The following is a 20992-nucleotide window of genomic DNA, read 5'->3' as shown; positions in this document are numbered from 1 at the left end:
AGGAAAAATATGCATCTATGCAGATGCGTCAGATCCTTGTGAATCTTCCCCTAGAATGTTTTGAAAACCAGGAAACCAGTATATTGTACCCCCTAAAGCTGAAAATGAAATGCAGCAAATGCAACTATGTAGTGCAATGAAATGGCAGACTTGCAGTATGGAAAATGGAAAAATGTAGCTATGATTTATTTTCCTTTAAATTATTGCTGTTCCTCCTCTAGTAAACATTTGAAGACAGTGGGCCCTATGAGGATGCTATTATGAATTTGTGCTTCTTATATTTTCCACAACCCATGGCTAGCAGCCTAGATCTCATCTTTGTGTGAAGGGATATCTGTCTGAGCATCAAATCCATACCTAGGGAGGGTGCTGCTTACCTGAAGAGCTATTTAGCATACAATTTCCCAGAATTCTCTGCGTGTGGCTAGCGACGGTTTGGGGCAGAGAGCTGATGGAAATTAGTAAAACAACGCCAACATATGTCTTACATTGCCTGTCAGAAGCAGTGGAGGTGTAGTTATGCATAAATAGATAAAATCTTTTGAAAAGGGTTCATGTTCTTTGTAACATGAGGTACTAGGGCGAGTGGGCATGAAATTCACACTATAATTGGTTAGCTTTGCGCAGTGGCAGTATCGTAGCCAATGAGGTTTAACCGAGGCGCGATTATTGCTTATTGAAAACTTTACCCAATACCCCGTCATGGAGACTTGAAATATAGTTGAAATGACAATTTTTGACAGTCTCTTCGGAGACTGGAGAATATGTAATAAAAAAATAAGATAGTTTATTTTTCAATGCGATTTACTTGCATAATTGTTATCTGTGACAAGGAGAAAACTGTGATTTTATTTGGCTTCAGTTTACTCTTTACGTTCTTTTTGTTTTCTCAGCTTTTTAAATACGGCAGTAACTTAGGGATTTTTTCTCCTTGATCAGTTTTCATAATTCTTGTATTTCTTCCTCTTTGTTCTCACCTTCGATCCCCGGATTCGCTCGGGTAGTTGATGGCCAGAGTACGGGCTTTTTTTCCGCTCTCTGATTTGACTCGCAGTCCGTTGCAGAGCTGGGCTCTTTTGAGGTCTCATCTCCCATTCAAATGTACACAAACCACCTAGAAAGTTTATATCTGGGAGCAAAGGCGTTTGTTATCAGTAGGAAAATGCAGGGAGGGTTCATACAGATTGTATGGAGTGCTTGAAACAGAACAAGAACTGACAAAGCTGTTGTCTTTGTCATTTAACATTATGTAAAGTGTATTTTTAATGCTCTTTGTGTCACTGAGTAATTGATGTTACCCAGCTGTATGACAGGGGCGTAGCTTCCATTGTTGCAGCAGGTGCAGTGGCACTGGCGCCCACAGACCTGCGGGACCCACTGAACCCCGATTATTGCAGTATTTTATATTTCAAACATGAATAAGGGGTCCTATTTCCTTCCTTGCCCTAGGGCCCATTTTTTCACCTGAGAGCCATGAAAGGCTGCGTGGATCCTCCCTGATTTGAATCGGTGACAATGAGGTCACGCAAAGAGCTCTTGCGTGGCTGCATCAGGCCAACTGGGCTACATGATCCGGGAAAATTTGTATGCTGCATGCCGACGGAGACACACAACGTACACACAGCCATTTACAGGGCACATATAAAAATCTGTATTGTGGCGCAGCTGCGGCGTAAATGTTGCGGCCCTTTTACAATGTGACGCATGTAGGGAGATGCGTCACATTATACAGCCCTGCATCACATTATACCTGCGTCAGGCATAATGTATGCAGGGTGGGCGTTTCCACGAAAAAAAGCCTTGTAGAACTCACGCACTGAAATCTACAAGATTTCACTGCGTCACTTTATGCCTTCACTGCGGCAAAATCCCTACGCCTGCACAGACCAAGCGTTTGGAATGACTCATGGCTTTTTGCTTCACTTTCATGATCAACTTCAGCAATGCGTCACTTTTGTGCCAACACATGTGTCAGAATTTCTGATGCATCTGTTAATCCTTGCACCATGGAGCACTGTATTGTAAATACAGCACATCCATAGTGGCACAAGGACATTCAGCACTGACGCAAGGAAAAATATGCATCTATGCAGATGCGTCAGATCCTTGTGAATCTTCCCCTAGAATGTTTTGAAAACCAGGAAACCAGTATATTGTACCCCCTAAAGCTGAAAATGAAATGCAGCAAATGCAACTATGTAGTGCAATGAAATGGCAGACTTGCAGTATGGAAAATGGAAAAATGTAGCTATGATTTATTTTCCTTTAAATTATTGCTGTTCCTCCTCTAGTAAACATTTGAAGACAGTGGGCCCTATGAGGATGCTATTATGAATTTGTGCTTCTTATATTTTCCACAACCCATGGCTAGCAGCCTAGATCTCATCTTTGTGTGAAGGGATATCTGTCTGAGCATCAAATCCATACCTAGGGAGGGTGCTGCTTACCTGAAGAGCTATTTAGCATACAATTTCCCAGAATTCTCTGCGTGTGGCTAGCGACGGTTTGGGGCAGAGAGCTGATGGAAATTAGTAAAACAACGCCAACATATGTCTTACATTGCCTGTCAGAAGCAGTGGAGGTGTAGTTATGCATAAATAGATAAAATCTTTTGAAAAGGGTTCATGTTCTTTGTAACATGAGGTACTAGGGCGAGTGGGCATGAAATTCACACTATAATTGGTTAGCTTTGCGCAGTGGCAGTATCGTAGCCAATGAGGTTTAACCGAGGCGCGATTATTGCTTATTGAAAACTTTACCCAATACCCCGTCATGGAGACTTGAAATATAGTTGAAATGACAATTTTTGACAGTCTCTTCGGAGACTGGAGAATATGTAATAAAAAAATAAGATAGTTTATTTTTCAATGCGATTTACTTGCATAATTGTTATCTGTGACAAGGAGAAAACTGTGATTTTATTTGGCTTCAGTTTACTCTTTACGTTCTTTTTGTTTTCTCAGCTTTTTAAATACGGCAGTAACTTAGGGATTTTTTCTCCTTGATCAGTTTTCATAATTCTTGTATTTCTTCCTCTTTGTTCTCACCTTCGATCCCCGGATTCGCTCGGGTAGTTGATGGCCAGAGTACGGGCTTTTTTTCCGCTCTCTGATTTGACTCGCAGTCCGTTGCAGAGCTGGGCTCTTTTGAGGTCTCATCTCCCATTCAAATGTACACAAACCACCTAGAAAGTTTATATCTGGGAGCAAAGGCGTTTGTTATCAGTAGGAAAATGCAGGGAGGGTTCATACAGATTGTATGGAGTGCTTGAAACAGAACAAGAACTGACAAAGCTGTTGTCTTTGTCATTTAACATTATGTAAAGTGTATTTTTAATGCTCTTTGTGTCACTGAGTAATTGATGTTACCCAGCTGTATGACAGGGGCGTAGCTTCCATTGTTGCAGCAGGTGCAGTGGCACTGGCGCCCACAGACCTGCGGGACCCACTGAACCCCGATTATTGCAGTATTTTATATTTCAAACATGAATAAGGGGTCCTATTTCCTTCCTTGCCCTAGGGCCCATTTTTTCACCTGAGAGCCATGAAAGGCTGCGTGGATCCTCCCTGATTTGAATCGGTGACAATGAGGTCACGCAAAGAGCTCTTGCGTGGCTGCATCAGGCCAACTGGGCTACATGATCCGGGAAAATTTGTATGCTGCATGCCGACGGAGACACACAACGTACACACAGCCATTTACAGGGCACATATAAAAATCTGTATTGTGGCGCAGCTGCGGCGTAAATGTTGCGGCCCTTTTACAATGTGACGCATCTAGGGAGATGCGTCACATTATAAAGCCCTGCATCACATTATACCTGCGTCAGGCATAATGTATGCAGGGTGGGCGTTTCCACGAAAAAAAGCCTTGTAGAACTCACGCACTGAAATCTACAAGATTTCACTGCGTCACTTTATGCCTTCACTGCGGCAAAATCCCTACGCCTGCACAGACCAAGCGTTTGGAATGACTCATGGCTTTTTGCTTCACTTTCATGATCAACTTCAGCAATGCGTCACTTTTGTGCCAACACATGTGTCAGAATTTCTGATGCATCTGTTAATCCTTGCACCATGGAGCACTGTATTGTAAATACAGCACATCCATAGTGGCACAAGGACATTCAGCACTGACGCAAGGAAAAATATGCATCTATGCAGATGCGTCAGATCCTTGTGAATCTTCCCCTAGAATGTTTTGAAAACCAGGAAACCAGTATATTGTACCCCCTAAAGCTAAAAATGAAATGCAGCAAATGCAACTATGTAGTGCAATGAAATGGCAGACTTGCAGTATGGAAAATTGAAAATTTGTAGCTATGATTTATTTTCCTTTAAATTATTGTTGTTCCTCCTCTAGTAAACATTTGAAGACAGTGGGTCCTATGAGGATGCTATTATGAATTTGTGCTTCTTATATTTTCCACAACCCATGGCTAGCAGCCTAGATCTCATCTTTGTGTGAAGGGATATCTGTCTGAGCATCAAATCCATACCTAGGGAGGGTGCTGCTTACCTGAAGAGCTATTTAGCATACAATTTCCCAGAATTCTCTGCGTGTGGCTAGCGACGGTTTGGGGCAGAGAGCTGATGGAAATTAGTAAAACAACGCCAACATATGTCTTACATTGCCTGTCAGAAGCAGTGGAGGTGTAGTTATGCATAAATAGATAAAATCTTTTGAAAAGGGTTCATGTTCTTTGTAACATGAGGTACTAGGGCGAGTGGGCATGAAATTCACACTATAATTGGTTAGCTTTGCGCAGTGGCAGTATCGTAGCCAATGAGGTTTAACCGAGGCGCGATTCTTATTGAAAACTTTACCCAATATCCCGACATGGAGACTTGAAATATAGTTGAAATGACAATTTTTGACAGTCTCTTCGGAGACTGGAGAATATGTAATAAAAAAATAAGATAGTTTATTTTTCAATGCGATTTACTTGCATAATTGTTATCTGTGACAAGGAGAAAACTGTGATTTTATTTGGCTTCAGTTTACTCTTTACGTTCTTTTTGTTTTCTCAGCTTTTTAAATACGGCAGTAACTTAGGGATTTTTTCTCCTTGATCAGTTTTCATAATTCTTGTATTTCTTCCTCTTTGTTCTCACCTTCGATCCCCGGATTCGCTCGGGTAGTTGATGGCCAGAGTACGGGCTTTGTTTCCGCTCTCTGAGTTGACTAGCAGTCCGTTGCAGGGCTGGGCTCTTTCGAGGTCTCATCTCCCATTCAAATGTACACAAACCACCTAGAAAGTTTATTTCTTGGAGCAAAGGCGTTTGTTATCAGTAGGAAAATGCGGAGAGGGTTCATACAGATTGTATGGAGTGCTTGAAACAGAACAAGAACTGACAAAGCTGTTGTTTTTGTCATTTAACATTATGTAAAGTGTATTTTTTAATGCTCTTTGTGTCACTGAGTAATTGATGTTACCCAGCTGTATGACAGGGGCGTAGCTTCCATTGTTGCAGCAGGTGCAGTGGCACTGGCGCCCACAGACCTGCGGGACCCACTGAACCCCGATTATTGCGGTATTTTATATTTCAAACATGAATAAGGGGTCCTATTTCCTTCCATGCCCTAGGGCCCATTTTTTCACCTGAGAGCCATGAAAGGCTGCGTGGATCCTCCCTGATTTGAATCGGTGACAATGAGGTCACGCAAAGAGCTCTTGCGTGGCTGCATCAGCCCAACTGGGCTACATGATCCGGGAAAATTTGTATGCTGCATGCCGACTGAGACACACAACGTACACACAGCCATTTACAGGGCACATATAAAAATCTGTATTGTGGCGCAGCTGCGGCGTAAATGTTGCGGCCCTTTTACAATGTGACGCATCTAGGGAGATGCGTCACATTATAAAGCCCTGCATCACATTATACCTGCGTCAGGCATAATGTATGCAGGGTGGGCGTTTCCACGAAAAAAAGCCTTGTAGAACTCCCGCACTGAAATCTACAAGATTTCACTGCGTCACTTTACGCCTTCACTGCGGCAAAATCCCTACGCCTGCACAGACCAAGCGTTTGGAATGACTCATGGCTTTTTGCTTCACTTTCATGATCAACTTCAGCAATGCGTCACTTTTGTGCCAACACATGTGTCAGAATTTCTGATGCATCTGTTAATCCTTGCACCATGGAGCACTGTATTGTAAATACAGCACATCCATAGTGGCACAAGGACATTCAGCACTGACGCAAGGAAAAGTATGCATCTATGCAGATGTGTCAGATCCTTGTGAATCTTCCCCTAGAATGTTTTGAAAACCAGGAAACCAGTATATTGTACCCCCTAAAGCTAAAAATGAAATGCAGCAAATGCAACTATGTAGTGCAATGAAATGGCAGACTTGCAGTATGGAAAATGGAAAAATGTAGCTATGATTTATTTTCCTTTAAATTATTGCTGTTCCTCCTCTAGTAAACATTTGAAGACAGTGGGCCCTATGAGGATGCTATTATGAATTTGTGCTTCTTATATTTTCTACAACCCATGGCTAGCAGCCTAGATCTCATCTTTGTGTGAAGGGATATCTGTCTGAGCATCAAATCCATACCTAGGGAGGGTGCTGCTTACCTGAAGAGCTATTTAGCATACAATTTCCCAGAATTCTCTGCGTGTGGCTAGCGACGGTTTAGGGCAGAGAGCTGATAGAAATTAGTAAAACAACGCCAACATATGTCTTACATTGCCTGTCAGAAGCAGTGGAGGTGTAGTTATGCATAAATAGATAAAATCTTTTGAAAAGGGTTCATGTTCTTTGTAACATGAGGTACTAGGGCGAGTGGGCATGAAATTCACACTATAATTGGTTAGCTTTGCGCAGTGGCAGTATGGTAGCCAATGAGGTTTAACCGAGGCGCGATTATTGCTTATTGAAAACTTTACCCAATACCCCGTCATGGAGACTTGAAATATAGTTGAAATGACAATTTTTGACAGTCTCTTCGGAGACTGGAGAATATGTAATAAAAAAATAAGATAGTTTATTTTTCAATGCGATTTACTTGCATAATTGTTATCTGTGACAAGGAGAAAACTGTGATTTTATTTGGCTTCAGTTTACTCTTTACGTTCTTTTTGTTTTCTCAGCTTTTTAAATACGGCAGTAACTTAGGGATTTTTTCTCCTTGATCAGTTTTCATAATTCTTGTATTTCTTCCTCTTTGTTCTCACCTTCGATCCCCGGATTCGCTCGGGTAGTTGATGGCCAGAGTACGGGCTTTGTTTCTGCTCTCTGAGTTGACTCGCAGTCCGTTGCAGGGCTGGGCTCTTTCGAGGTCTCATCTCCCATTCAAATGTACACAAACCACCTAGAAAGTTTATTTCTGGGAGCAAAGGCGTTTGTTATCAGTAGGAAAATGCGGAGAGGGTTCATACAGATTGTATGGAGTGCTTGAAACAGAACAAGAACTGACAAAGCTGTTGTTTTTGTCATTTAACATTATGTAAAGTGTATTTTTAATGCTCTTTGTGTCACTGAGTAATTGATGTTACCCAGCTGTATGACAGGGGCGTAGCTTCCATTGTTGCAGCAGGTGCAGTGGCACTGGCGCCCACAGACCTGCGGGACCCACTGAACCCCGATTATTGCGGTATTTTATATTTCAAACATGAATAAGGGGTCCTATTTCCTTCCTTGCCCTAGGGCCCATTTTTTCACCTGAGAGCCATGAAAGGCTGCGTGGATCCTCCCTGATTTGAATCGGTGACAATGAGGTCACCAAAGAGCTCTTGCGTGGCTGCATCAGCCCAACTGGGCTACATGATCCGGGAAAATTTGTATGCTGCATGCCGACGGAGACACACAACGTACACACATCCATTTACAGGGCACATATAAAAATCTGTATTGTGGCACAGCTGCGGCGTAAATGTGGCGGCCCTTTCACAATGTGACGCATCTAGGGAGATGCGTCACATTATAAAGCCCTGCATCACATTATACCTGCGTCAGGCATAATGTATGCAGGGTGGGCGTTTCCACGAAAAAAAGCCTTGTAGAACTCATGCACTGAAATCTACAAGATTTCACTGCGTCACTTTACGCCTTCACTGCGGCAAAATCCCTACGCCTGCACAGACCAAGCGTTTGGAATGACTCATGGCTTTTTGCTTCACTTTCATGATCAACTTCAGCAATGCGTCACTTTTGTGCCAACACATGTGTCAGAATTTCTGATGCATCTGTTAATCCTTGCACCATGGAGCACTGTATTGTAAATACAGCACATCCATAGTGGCATAAGGACATTCAGCACTGACGCAAGGAAAAGTATGCATCTATGCAGATGTGTCAGATCCTTGTGAATCTTCCCCTAGAATGTTTTGAAAACCAGGAAACCAGTATATTGTACCCCCTAAAGCTAAAAATGAAATGCAGCAAATGCAACTATGTAGTGCAATGAAATGGCAGACTTGCAGTATGGAAAATGGAAAAATGTAGCTATGATTTATTTTCCTTTAAATTATTGCTGTTCCTCCTCTAGTAAACATTTGAAGACAGTGGGCCCTATGAGGATGCTATTATGAATTTGTGCTTCTTATATTTTCCACAACCCATGGCTAGCAGCCTAGATCTCATCTTTGTGTGAAGGGATATCTGTCTGAGCATCAAATCCATACCTAGGGAGGGTGCTGCTTACCTGAAGAGCTATTTAGCATAAAATTTCCCAGAATTCTCTGCGTGTGGCTAGCGACGGTTTGGGGCAGAGAGCTGATGGAAATTAGTAAAACAACGCCAACATATGTCTTACATTGCCTGTCAGAAGCAGTGGAGGTGTAGTTATGCATAAATAGATAAAATCTTTTGAAAAGGGTTCATGTTCTTTGTAACATGAGGTACTAGGGTGAGTGGGCATGAAATTCACACTATAATTGGTTAGCTTTGCGCAGTGGCAGTATCGTAGCCAATGAGGTTTGACCGAGGCGCGATTATTGCTTATTGAAAACTTTACCCAATACCCCGACATGGAGACTTGAAATATAGTTGAAATGACAATTTTTGACAGTCTCTTCGGAGACTGGAGAATATGTAATAAAAAAATAAGATAGTTTATTTTTCAATGCGATTTACTTGCATAATTGTTATCTGTGACAAGGAGAAAACTGTGATTTTATTTGGCTTCAGTTTACTCTTTACGTTCTTTTTGTTTTCTCAGCTTTTTAAATACGGCAGTAACTTAGGGATTTTTTCTCCTTGATCAGTTTTCATAATTCTTGTATTTCTTCCTCTTTGTTCTCACCTTCGATCCCCGGATTCGCTCGGGTAGTTGATGGCCAGAGTACGGGCTTTGTTTCCGCTCTCTGAGTTGACTAGCAGTCCGTTGCAGGGCTGGGCTCTTTCGAGGTCTCATCTCCCATTCAAATGTACACAAACCACCTAGAAAGTTTATTTCTTGGAGCAAAGGCGTTTGTTATCAGTAGGAAAATGCGGAGAGGGTTCATACAGATTGTATGGAGTGCTTGAAACAGAACAAGAACTGACAAAGCTGTTGTTTTTGTCATTTAACATTATGTAAAGTGTATTTTTTAATGCTCTTTGTGTCACTGAGTAATTGATGTTACCCAGCTGTATGACAGGGGCGTAGCTTCCATTGTTGCAGCAGGTGCAGTGGCACTGGCGCCCACAGACCTGCGGGACCCACTGAACCCCGATTATTGCGGTATTTTATATTTCAAACATGAATAAGGGGTCCTATTTCCTTCCATGCCCTAGGGCCCATTTTTTCACCTGAGAGCCATGAAAGGCTGCGTGGATCCTCCCTGATTTGAATCGGTGACAATGAGGTCACGCAAAGAGCTCTTGCGTGGCTGCATCAGCCCAACTGGGCTACATGATCCGGGAAAATTTGTATGCTGCATGCCGACTGAGACACACAACGTACACACAGCCATTTACAGGGCACATATAAAAATCTGTATTGTGGCGCAGCTGCGGCGTAAATGTTGCGGCCCTTTTACAATGTGACGCATCTAGGGAGATGCGTCACATTATAAAGCCCTGCATCACATTATACCTGCGTCAGGCATAATGTATGCAGGGTGGGCGTTTCCACGAAAAAAAGCCTTGTAGAACTCCCGCACTGAAATCTACAAGATTTCACTGCGTCACTTTACGCCTTCACTGCGGCAAAATCCCTACGCCTGCACAGACCAAGCGTTTGGAATGACTCATGGCTTTTTGCTTCACTTTCATGATCAACTTCAGCAATGCGTCACTTTTGTGCCAACACATGTGTCAGAATTTCTGATGCATCTGTTAATCCTTGCACCATGGAGCACTGTATTGTAAATACAGCACATCCATAGTGGCACAAGGACATTCAGCACTGACGCAAGGAAAAGTATGCATCTATGCAGATGTGTCAGATCCTTGTGAATCTTCCCCTAGAATGTTTTGAAAACCAGGAAACCAGTATATTGTACCCCCTAAAGCTAAAAATGAAATGCAGCAAATGCAACTATGTAGTGCAATGAAATGGCAGACTTGCAGTATGGAAAATGGAAAAATGTAGCTATGATTTATTTTCCTTTAAATTATTGCTGTTCCTCCTCTAGTAAACATTTGAAGACAGTGGGCCCTATGAGGATGCTATTATGAATTTGTGCTTCTTATATTTTCTACAACCCATGGCTAGCAGCCTAGATCTCATCTTTGTGTGAAGGGATATCTGTCTGAGCATCAAATCCATACCTAGGGAGGGTGATGCTTACCTGAAGAGCTATTTAGCATACAATTTCCCAGAATTCTCTGCGTGTGGCTAGCGACGGTTTAGGGCAGAGAGCTGATGGAAATTAGTAAAACAACGCCAACATATGTCTTACATTGCCTGTCAGAAGCAGTGGAGGTGTAGTTATGCATAAATAGATAAAATCTTTTGAAAAGGGTTCATGTTCTTTGTAACATGAGGTACTAGGGCGAGTGGGCATGAAATTCACACTATAATTGGTTAGCTTTGCGCAGTGGCAGTATGGTAGCCAATGAGGTTTAACCGAGGCGCGATTATTGCTTATTGAAAACTTTACCCAATACCCCGTCATGGAGACTTGAAATATAGTTGAAATTACAATTTTTGACAGTCTCTTCGGAGACTGGAGAATATGTAATAAAAAAATAAGATAGTTTATTTTTCAATGCGATTTACTTGCATAATTGTTATCTGTGACAAGGAGAAAACTGTGATTTTATTTGGCTTCAGTTTACTCTTTACGTTCTTTTTGTTTTCTCAGCTTTTTAAATACGGCAGTAACTTAGGGATTTTTTCTCCTTGATCAGTTTTCATAATTCTTGTATTTCTTCCTCTTTGTTCTCACCTTCGATCCCCGGATTCGCTCGGGTAGTTGATGGCCAGAGTACGGGCTTTGTTTCTGCTCTCTGAGTTGACTCGCAGTCCGTTGCAGGGCTGGGCTCTTTCGAGGTCTCATCTCCCATTCAAATGTACACAAACCACCTAGAAAGTTTATTTCTGGGAGCAAAGGCGTTTGTTATCAGTAGGAAAATGCGGAGAGGGTTCATACAGATTGTATGGAGTGCTTGAAACAGAACAAGAACTGACAAAGCTGTTGTTTTTGTCATTTAACATTATGTAAAGTGTATTTTTAATGCTCTTTGTGTCACTGAGTAATTGATGTTACCCAGCTGTATGACAGGGGCGTAGCTTCCATTGTTGCAGCAGGTGCAGTGGCACTGGCGCCCACAGACCTGCGGGACCCACTGAACCCCGATTATTGCGGTATTTTATATTTTAAACATGAATAAGGGGTCCTATTTCCTTCCATGCCCTAGGGCCCATTTTTTCACCTGAGAGCCATGAAAGGCTGCGTGGATCCTCCCTGATTTGAATCGGTGACAATGAGGTCACGCAAAGAGCTCTTGCGTGGCTGCATCAGCCCAACTGGGCTACATGATCCGGGAAAATTTGTATGCTGCATGCCGACTGAGACACACAACGTACACACAGCCATTTACAGGGCACATATAAAAATCTGTATTGTGGCGCAGCTGCGGCGTAAATGTTGCGGCCCTTTTACAATGTGACGCATCTAGGGAGATGCGTCACATTATAAAGCCCTGCATCACATTATACCTGCGTCAGGCATAATGTATGCAGGGTGGGCGTTTCCACGAAAAAAAGCCTTGTAGAACTCCCGCACTGAAATCTACAAGATTTCACTGCGTCACTTTACGCCTTCACTGCGGCAAAATCCCTACGCCTGCACAGACCAAGCGTTTGGAATGACTCATGGCTTTTTGCTTCACTTTCATGATCAACTTCAGCAATGCGTCACTTTTGTGCCAACACATGTGTCAGAATTTCTGATGCATCTGTTAATCCTTGCACCATGGAGCACTGTATTGTAAATACAGCACATCCATAGTGGCACAAGGACATTCAGCACTGACGCAAGGAAAAGTATGCATCTATGCAGATGTGTCAGATCCTTGTGAATCTTCCCCTAGAATGTTTTGAAAACCAGGAAACCAGTATATTGTACCCCCTAAAGCTAAAAATGAAATGCAGCAAATGCAACTATGTAGTGCAATGAAATGGCAGACTTGCAGTATGGAAAATGGAAAAATGTAGCTATGATTTATTTTCCTTTAAATTATTGCTGTTCCTCCTCTAGTAAACATTTGAAGACAGTGGGCCCTATGAGGATGCTATTATGAATTTGTGCTTCTTATATTTTCCACAACCCATGGCTAGCAGCCTAGATCTCATCTTTGTGTGAAGGGATATCTGTCTGAGCATCAAATCCATACCTAGGGAGGGTGCAGCTTACCTGAAGAGCAATTTAGCATACAATTTCCCAGAATTCTCTGCGTGTGGCTAGCGACGGTTTGGGGCAGAGAGCTGATGGAAATTAGTAAAACAACGCCAACATATGTCTTACATTGCCTGTCAGAAGCAGTGGAGGTGTAGTTATGCATAAATAGATAAAATCTTTTGAAAAGGGTTCATGTTCTTTGTAACATGAGGTACTAGGGCGAGTGGGCATGAAATTCACACTATAATTGGTTAGCTTTGCGCAGTGGCAGTATCGTAGCCAATGAGGTTTAACCTAGGCGCGATTATTGCTTATTGAAAACTTTACCCAATACCCCGTCATGGAGACTTGAAATATAGTTGAAATGACAATTTTTGACAGTCTCTTCAGAGACTGGAGAATATGTAATAAAAAAATAAGATAGTTTATTTTTCAATGCGATTTACTTGCATAATTGTTATCTGTGACAAGGAGAAAACTGTGACTTTATTTGGCTTCAGTTTACTCTTTACGTTCTTTTTGTTTTCTCTGCTTTTTAAATACGGCAGTAACTTATGGATTTTTTCTCCTTGATCAGTTTTCATAATTCTTGTATTTCTTCCTCTTTGTTCTCACCTTCGATCCCCGGATTCGCTCGGGTAGTTGATGGCCAGAGTACGGGCTTTGTTTCTGCTCTCTGAGTTGACTCGCAGTCCGTTGCAGGGCTGGGCTCTTTCGAGGTCTCATCTCCCATTCAAATGTACACAAACCACCTAGAAAGTTTATTTCTGGGAGCAAAGGCGTTTGTTATCAGTAGGAAAATGCGGAGAGGGTTCATACAGATTGTATGGAGTGCTTGAAACAGAACAAGAACTGACAAAGCTGTTGTTTTTGTCATTTAACATTATGTAAAGTGTATTTTTAATGCTCTTTGTGTCACTGAGTAATTGATGTTACCCAGCTGTATGACAGGGGCGTAGCTTCCATTGTTGCAGCAGGTGCAGTGGCACTGGCGCCCACAGACCTGCGGGACCCACTGAACCCCGATTATTGCGGTATTTTATATTTCAAACATGAATAAGGGGTCCTATTTCCTTCCTTGCCCTAGGGCCCATTTTTTCACCTGAGAGCCATGAAAGGCTGCGTGGATCCTCCCTGATTTGAATCGGTGACAATGAGGTCACCAAAGAGCTCTTGCGTGGCTGCATCAGCCCAACTGGGCTACATGATCCGGGAAAATTTGTATGCTGCATGCCGACGGAGACACACAACGTACACACATCCATTTACAGGGCACATATAAAAATCTGTATTGTGGCACAGCTGCGGCGTAAATGTTGCGGCCCTTTTACAATGTGACGCATCTAGGGAGATGCGTCACATTATAAAGCCCTGCATCACATTATACCTGCGTCAGGCATAATGTATGCAGGGTGGGCGTTTCCACGAAAAAAAGCCTTGTAGAACTCATGCACTGAAATCTACAAGATTTCACTGCGTCACTTTACGCCTTCACTGCGGCAAAATCCCTACGCCTGCACAGACCAAGCGTTTGGAATGACTCATGGCTTTTTGCTTCACTTTCATGATCAACTTCAGCAATGCGTCACTTTTGTGCCAACACATGTGTCAGAATTTCTGATGCATCTGTTAATCCTTGCACCATGGAGCACTGTATTGTAAATACAGCACATCCATAGTGGCACAAGGACATTCAGCACTGACGCAAGGAAAAATATGCATCTATGCAGATGCGTCAGATCCTTGTGAATCTTCCCCTAGAATGTTTTGAAAACCAGGAAACCAGTATATTGTACCCCCTAAAGCTAAAAATGAAATGCAGCAAATGCAACTATGTAGTGCAATGAAATGGCAGACTTGCATTATGGAAAATGGAAAAATGTAGCTATGATTTATTTTCCTTTAAATTATTGCTGTTCCTCCTCTAGTAAACATTTGAAGACAGTGGGCCCTATGAGGATGCTATTATGAATTTGTGCTTCTTATATTTTCCACAACCCATGGCTAGCAGCCTAGATCTTATCTTTGTGTGAAGGGATATCTGTCTGAGCATCAAATCCATGCCTAGGGAGGGGGCTGCTTACCTGAAGAGCTATTTAGCATACAATTTCCCAGAATTCTCTGCGTGTGGCTAGCGACGGTTTGGGGCAGAGAGCTGATGGAAATTAGTAAAACAACGCCAACATATGTCTTACATTGCCTGTCAGAAGCAGTGGGGGTGTAGTTATTATTATTATTATTATTATTATTATTATTAAGCTGTTTTATAGCGCGCACAATTACTCCGGAGTATCCTGGCGCGGAAAGAGGGGAACAGTAGACACAGAACATAGATCAGTAAACATTCTAGACAGCTATTCTAAACAGGTGAGTCTTCAGCGCTTTTTTGAAAGCAGTGAATTCGTCAATGCAGCGAAGAGCCGCAGGGAGGGCGTTCCATGCACGTGCGGCCTTTACAGTCACAGAGTGGCCTCCCAGCCGAACACGCTGGAAGCGCGGGACCAGCAGCAGATGTTGAGCTGCTGAGCGTAAATCTCTGTTAGGGAAGTACCGCGTGAAACGTTTCATCAGATAGGCAGGGCCACACCCATTGATGGCTTTATGGGCCAGAGTCAGAATTTTGAAGGTAATACGATGCTGAACCGGCAGCCAATGCAGGCTCTCCAGATAACTTCTAACACTGATCCGCCTGGAGATATTCCCCAAAAGTCTGGCGGTGGCGTTTTGAATAATCTGGAGCCGCCCGATCAGATAGGCCGGTGAACCACAGAACAGGGCATTGGCGTAGTCCAGACGCGAGAGAATTAAAGCTCTCGCGACTGACTCGCAGGCCGGGGCAGGCAGATAAGGGAAAAATTTTCTAAGAGACTTCAGAGTCCCAAAGCAGCCACCAGTGAGCCTCTTGATGTGCCCCTCGAAGCGGAGGTCTTCCCCAAACCAGACCCCAAGGTTTTTAGCCAAGGTGTTAGAGGCACATGGTGCAGGAAAGCCAACCGGCCACAGTAGGGATCGAAAATCAGGAGGGAACTGGCCGTAGAGCAGAATTTCGGTCTTGTCCTCATTACACTTCAAATGAGCAGACGCTAACCAATTGAAGACTGAGGACAGACAGTTCTGAATCTGCTCAGTGTCAAGCGCCTCTCCAGGCCAGGTAAACAACAGCTGCGTGTCGTCCGCGTAGGCTATAACTTTGGCACCCAGATGTTCTGCTAGTTCAATCAGAGGTGTCAAATATATATTAAAGAGCAAAGGGCTCAAAGTCGAGCCCTGTGGGACTCCTGTCACGAGAGGTCTCGCTGAAGAGGAGTAAGGGGGGAGCCAAATCTGTTGGGATCTGGCCGACAGAAATGAGCTCAGCCAATCTAATGCAAGACCTCCAATGCCAATGTCGGCAAGCCTGGTCAGGAGGCGTTGGTGGGGAACCGTGTCAAACGCGGCAGAGAGGTCCAATAAAATTAGAGCCGCCCTGCCGCCACCATCCAAACACTCTCTGACCGCCTCCGAGATTTCCACAAGAGCCGATTCAGTGCTGTAAGCAGCACGGAACCCGGACTGTGCCTCATGCAGAGCTCCGGAGCTTTCCACAAACTTGTTAAGCTGCTGGAAGGCCAGTTTCTCACCGATTTTTGCCAAAGCAGGGAGCAGCGATATCGGACGGTAGTTAGTCAGAACCGCCGGATCAGCACCAGCCTTTTTAAGGAGGGGCAGAAGTTTGGCTTGTTTCCACTCCGAGGGCAGGCTGGCAGATTTAAATGAAAGGCCGACCAAGTGAGATACCTCCTGAACAACAACGTCGGCGACCGCCGCTAACACTCTTGCTGGACAAGGGTCCGATGGTGACCCGGATTTCAAAGATTTAATCACAGCAAGAGTGTCGGTAGTTGAAGGAGGGGCAAACTCCGTCAACCTAGCCGCTGGGGCCCTCGGAGGAATCAGGTGTATTAAGGCATTTGAGGGAATAATAGCGGCGAAGTTGGACTGAATAGCCGCGATCTTATCCTCAAAAAACCCGGACAAACTCTCACACCAATCCCTGGAAGCTGGTACTGTCCGCTCCTCCGCGCAAGGGGACAGAAAGCTGTTAACAATTGAGAAGATCTCTCGGCTGTTATTATTGGCCTTGGCGATCCGTTTGGCGTAGTAGATGCCCTTTGCCTTTTTAATACTGGCGTAATAGGTTCTCTGTTCTTTTCGCAAGGTTTCCTTGGCCAAAGGGCAATAAGATCGCCGCCAAACCCGCTCAAGTTTTTTACAGACCAATTTAAGGGAACGTAGCTCCGGAGAGAACCACGGTTGCGAGGGGGAAGAACGCAGTCTGCCTCCCCTCCCTTTGGTCGAGACTGAAATCCCTGCCGCCATCCATTCATTGAAGGATGATACCGCAGTGGTAAGGTTACTACCCATAAATAGATAAAATCTTTTGAAAAGGGTTCATGTTCTTCGTAACATGAGGTACTAGGGCGAGTGGGCATGAAATTCACACTAAAATTGGTTAGCTTTGCACAGTGGCAGTATCGTAGCCAATGAGGTTTAACCGAGGCGCGATTATTGCTTATTGAAAACTTTACCCAATACCCCGTCATGGAGACTTGAAATATAGTTGAAATGACAATTTTTGACAGTCTCTTCGGAGACTGGAGAATATGTAATAAAAAAATAAGATAGTTTATTTTTCAATGCGATTTACTTGCTTAATTGTTAACTGTGACAAGGAGAAAACTGTGACTTTATTTGGCTTCAGTTTACTCTTTACGTTCTTTTTGGTTTCTCGGCTTTTTAAATACGGCAGTAACTTATGGATTTTTTCTCCTTGATCAGTTATCATAATTCTTGTATTTCTTCCTCTTTGTTCTCACCTTCGATCCCCGGATTCGCTCGGGTAGTTGATGGCCAGAGTACGGGCTTTGTTTCTGCTCTCTGAGTTGACTCGCAGTCCGTTGCAGGGCTTAGCTCTTTCGAGGTACCATCTCCCATTCAAATGTACACAAACCACCTAGAAAGTTTATTTCTGGGAGCAAAGGTGTTTGTTATCAGTAGGAAAATGCGGAGAGGGTTCATACAGATTGTATGGAGTGCTTGAAACAGAACAAGAACTGACAAAGCTGTTGTTTTTGTCATTTAACATTATGTAAAGTGTATTTTTAATGCTCTTTGTGTCACTGAGTAATTGATGTTACCCAGCTGTATGACAGGGGCGTAGCTTCCATTGTTGCAGCAGGTGCAGTGGCACTGGCGCCCACAGACCTGCGGGACCCACTGAACCCCGATTATTGCGGTATTTTATATTTCAAACATGAACAAGGGGTCCTATTTCCTTCCTTGCCCTAGGGCCAATTTTTTCACCTGAGAGCCATGAAAGGCTGCGTGGATGCTCCCTGATTTGAATCGGTGACAATGAGGTCACGCAAAGAGCTCTTGCGTGGCTGCATCAGCCCAACTGGGCTACATGATCCGGGAAAATTTGTATGCTGCATGCCGACGGAGACACACAACGTACACACAGCCATTTACAGGGCACATATAAAAATCTGTATTGTGGCGCAGCTGCGGCGTAAATGTTGCGGCCCTTTTACAATGTGACGCATCTAGGGAGATGCGTCACATTATAAAGCCCTGCATCACATTATACCTGCGTCAGGCATAATGTATGCAGGGTGGGCGTTTCCACGAAAAAAAGCCTTGTAGAACTCCCGCACTGAAATCTACAAGATTTCACTGCGTCACTTTACGCCTTCACTGCGGCAAAATCCCTACGCCTGCACAGACCAAGCGTTTGGAATGACTCATGGCTTTTTGCTTCACTTTCATGATCAACTTCAGCAATGCGTCACTTTTGTGCCAACACATGTGTCAGAATTTCTGATGCATCTGTTAATCCTTGCACCATGGAGCACTGTATTGTAAATACAGCACATCCATAGTGGCACAAGGACATTCAGCACTGACGCAAGGAAAAATATGCATCTATGCAGATGCGTCAGATCCTTGTGAATCTTCCCCTAGAATGTTTTGAAAACCAGGAAACCAGTATATTGTACCCCCTAAAGCTAAAAATGAAATGCAGCAAATGCAACTATGTAGTGCAATGAAATGGCAGACTTGCAGTATGGAAAATGGAAAAATGTAGCTATGATTTATTTTCCTTTAAATTATTGCTGTTCCTCCTCTAGTAAACATTTGAAGACAGTGGGCCCTATGAGGATGCTATTATGAATTTGTGCTTCTTATATTTTCCACAACCCATGGCTAGCAGCCTAGATCTCATCTTTGTGTGAAGGGATATCTGTCTGAGCATCACATCCATACCTAGGGAGGGTGCTGCTTACCTGAAGAGCTATTTAGCATACAATTTCCCAGAATTCTCTGCGTGTGGCTAGCGACGGTTTGGGGCAGAGAGCTGATGGAAATTAGTAAAACAACGCCAACATATGTCTTACATTGCCTGTCAGAAGCAGTGGAGGTGTAGTTATGCATAAATAGATAAAATCTTTTGAAAAGGGTTCATGTTCTTTGTAACATGAGGTACTAGGGCCAGTGGGCATGAAATTCACACTATAATTGGTTAGCTTTGCGCAGTGACAGTATCGTAGCCAATGAGGTTTAACCGAGGCGCGATTATTGCTTATTGAAAACTTTACCCAATACCCCGTCATGGAGACTTGAAATATAGTTGAAGTGACAATTTTTGACAGTCTCTTCGGAGACTGGAGAATATGTAATAAAAAAATAAGATAGTTTATTTTTCAATGCGATTTACTTGCATAATTGTTATCTGTGACAAGGAGAAAACTGTAATTTTATTTGGCTTCAGTTTACTCTTTACGTTCTTTTTGTTTTCTCAGCTTTTTAAATACGGCAGTAACTTAGGGATTTTTTCTCCTTGATCAGTTTTCATATGGCTGAGATACCCGCCACCCCCTCTCGACACAAACCCCAAGGATGGGAAACCGGAAACGGTTCTGAACTTTTGGAAGGCGGGAGGGAGTGACCCTCCCGGCCGTATTTATTAAAATATTAAACAAAATTAAAACATTAAAATAACAGTTTCATATTATGTACAATTTCATTTCCACATTACGATGTTTGGCTAACCTTAACAGATCTCTAATACAAAGGTTCTCCTAGCCGAACTAACATCCTACAAAACATTTGACTTGAAATTGTACATCCTAACGTTAAGGGCCAACGGCAAGGTCGTAACCGGTGTCAGATCCCTAAACCAGAAATACCCCCCTCACTTGTGAGGGGAGCGACCGCACAGAGGCGTACCTCAAGTGCATCTACCAATTTCCCTTTGACTTGACGGGGGCCCCAATGAACTCGACGCCATTTAACGGTCGTCCGAGGACTCGTGTGAGGTGTCTAAAAGGTAGCGTAAACCCCCTCCCAAACCCCACACAACTTACCCCATCTGCCGTCGCAGATGTCCTGGCCCCGGGAAATTCCCCAGGAGGGCCCGTAGCCCCTCCTATCCAGGAAGGGGCCTTGACCGCCTTTCCTTTCCTTCCGGCGGCCCATCCTTAGAAGGGACCGCCTCCCCGTTGAGGGGCCAATGGCCACCTCCCCCGAGCGCTCCCATCCGTAATGGGTGACGCCCCCCCATAGGGATCTTCCAATTACTGCTCACCGATCATGACCTTACCGCCCGACCAAAATAAATACGACAAATGGCTAAAATTACTAATGAAAAACAAAGAAGGCGATCATAACTAGTTACGTATGATTACTGATCAACACTAGTGCAACATTACTTTATTTAAAACAAACATACTGTAAATTGAGCATTCTCCTTTATTGTATACTCGAAATAACACAACACTCATCCCAACCTGTAAGAAATACGGTTAACACGTTCAAACTTTATTTAGAAACAACTTGCTGTCTTCAGGGGCTGGTGGGTGGGTCAAAATTGGCTCTTCGTTCCGTCTCGAGCTCACGTGCAGCGGGGAGGTGCAGCTTCAGAGCACAGGAACAAGAGGATGCTTTCTTGACTTGCTGCTCCTTTTATCCGTCTTCGGGCGGGCGTAAACCCGCCTCCGCCTGCCTCCGAGGGCGTGGCCGTCCGCGTCAGTGCCTAGGACAACCCACTCCAGGGCGGGAAAAAGGCGCGCCCCGGCTACGCCGCTTTGGGCATACCAGCCGAGACTCGCCTCCCGCCCAAGATGGCCTCCCGGGGGGATCGGGGTCCTCCACCATACGTTCGGGGGGACCG

At 43.8% G+C, this 20992-nt stretch overlaps 9 non-coding genes across 9 annotated transcripts; all 9 read left to right on the top strand.

Moving 5' to 3' along the window:
* The first annotated feature begins 615 nt into the window (after positions 1–615).
* On the top strand, positions 616–755 carry LOC147679287 (U4 spliceosomal RNA). Its single transcript, XR_015301667.1, has one exon. It is a non-coding gene; the product is annotated as a U4 spliceosomal RNA (small nuclear RNA).
* A 1930-nt stretch (positions 756–2685) lies between these two features.
* On the top strand, positions 2686–2825 carry LOC147679286 (U4 spliceosomal RNA). Its single transcript, XR_015301666.1, has one exon. It is a non-coding gene; the product is annotated as a U4 spliceosomal RNA (small nuclear RNA).
* Positions 2826–4756: 1931 nt separating this feature from the next.
* LOC147679285 (U4 spliceosomal RNA) lies at positions 4757–4892 on the top strand. Its single transcript, XR_015301881.1, has one exon. It is a non-coding gene; the product is annotated as a U4 spliceosomal RNA (small nuclear RNA).
* Positions 4893–6823: 1931 nt separating this feature from the next.
* On the top strand, positions 6824–6963 carry LOC147679284 (U4 spliceosomal RNA). The gene has a single exon (XR_015301785.1). It is a non-coding gene; the product is annotated as a U4 spliceosomal RNA (small nuclear RNA).
* A 1929-nt stretch (positions 6964–8892) lies between these two features.
* LOC147679283 (U4 spliceosomal RNA) lies at positions 8893–9032 on the top strand. The gene has a single exon (XR_015301786.1). It is a non-coding gene; the product is annotated as a U4 spliceosomal RNA (small nuclear RNA).
* A 1931-nt stretch (positions 9033–10963) lies between these two features.
* LOC147679282 (U4 spliceosomal RNA) lies at positions 10964–11103 on the top strand. The gene has a single exon (XR_015301842.1). It is a non-coding gene; the product is annotated as a U4 spliceosomal RNA (small nuclear RNA).
* A 1930-nt stretch (positions 11104–13033) lies between these two features.
* On the top strand, positions 13034–13173 carry LOC147679281 (U4 spliceosomal RNA). Its single transcript, XR_015301761.1, has one exon. It is a non-coding gene; the product is annotated as a U4 spliceosomal RNA (small nuclear RNA).
* A 4101-nt stretch (positions 13174–17274) lies between these two features.
* LOC147679280 (U4 spliceosomal RNA) lies at positions 17275–17414 on the top strand. Its single transcript, XR_015301742.1, has one exon. It is a non-coding gene; the product is annotated as a U4 spliceosomal RNA (small nuclear RNA).
* A 1930-nt stretch (positions 17415–19344) lies between these two features.
* Positions 19345–19484, top strand: LOC147679279 (U4 spliceosomal RNA). The gene has a single exon (XR_015301767.1). It is a non-coding gene; the product is annotated as a U4 spliceosomal RNA (small nuclear RNA).
* Positions 19485–20992: the final 1508 nt, after the last annotated feature.

Source organism: Lissotriton vulgaris, chromosome 11 (assembly GCF_964263255.1).
Source record: "Lissotriton vulgaris chromosome 11, aLisVul1.2, whole genome shotgun sequence".
NCBI lineage: Eukaryota > Metazoa > Chordata > Amphibia > Caudata > Salamandridae > Lissotriton > Lissotriton vulgaris.
This window is presented reverse-complemented; position numbering and strand designations above follow the sequence as displayed.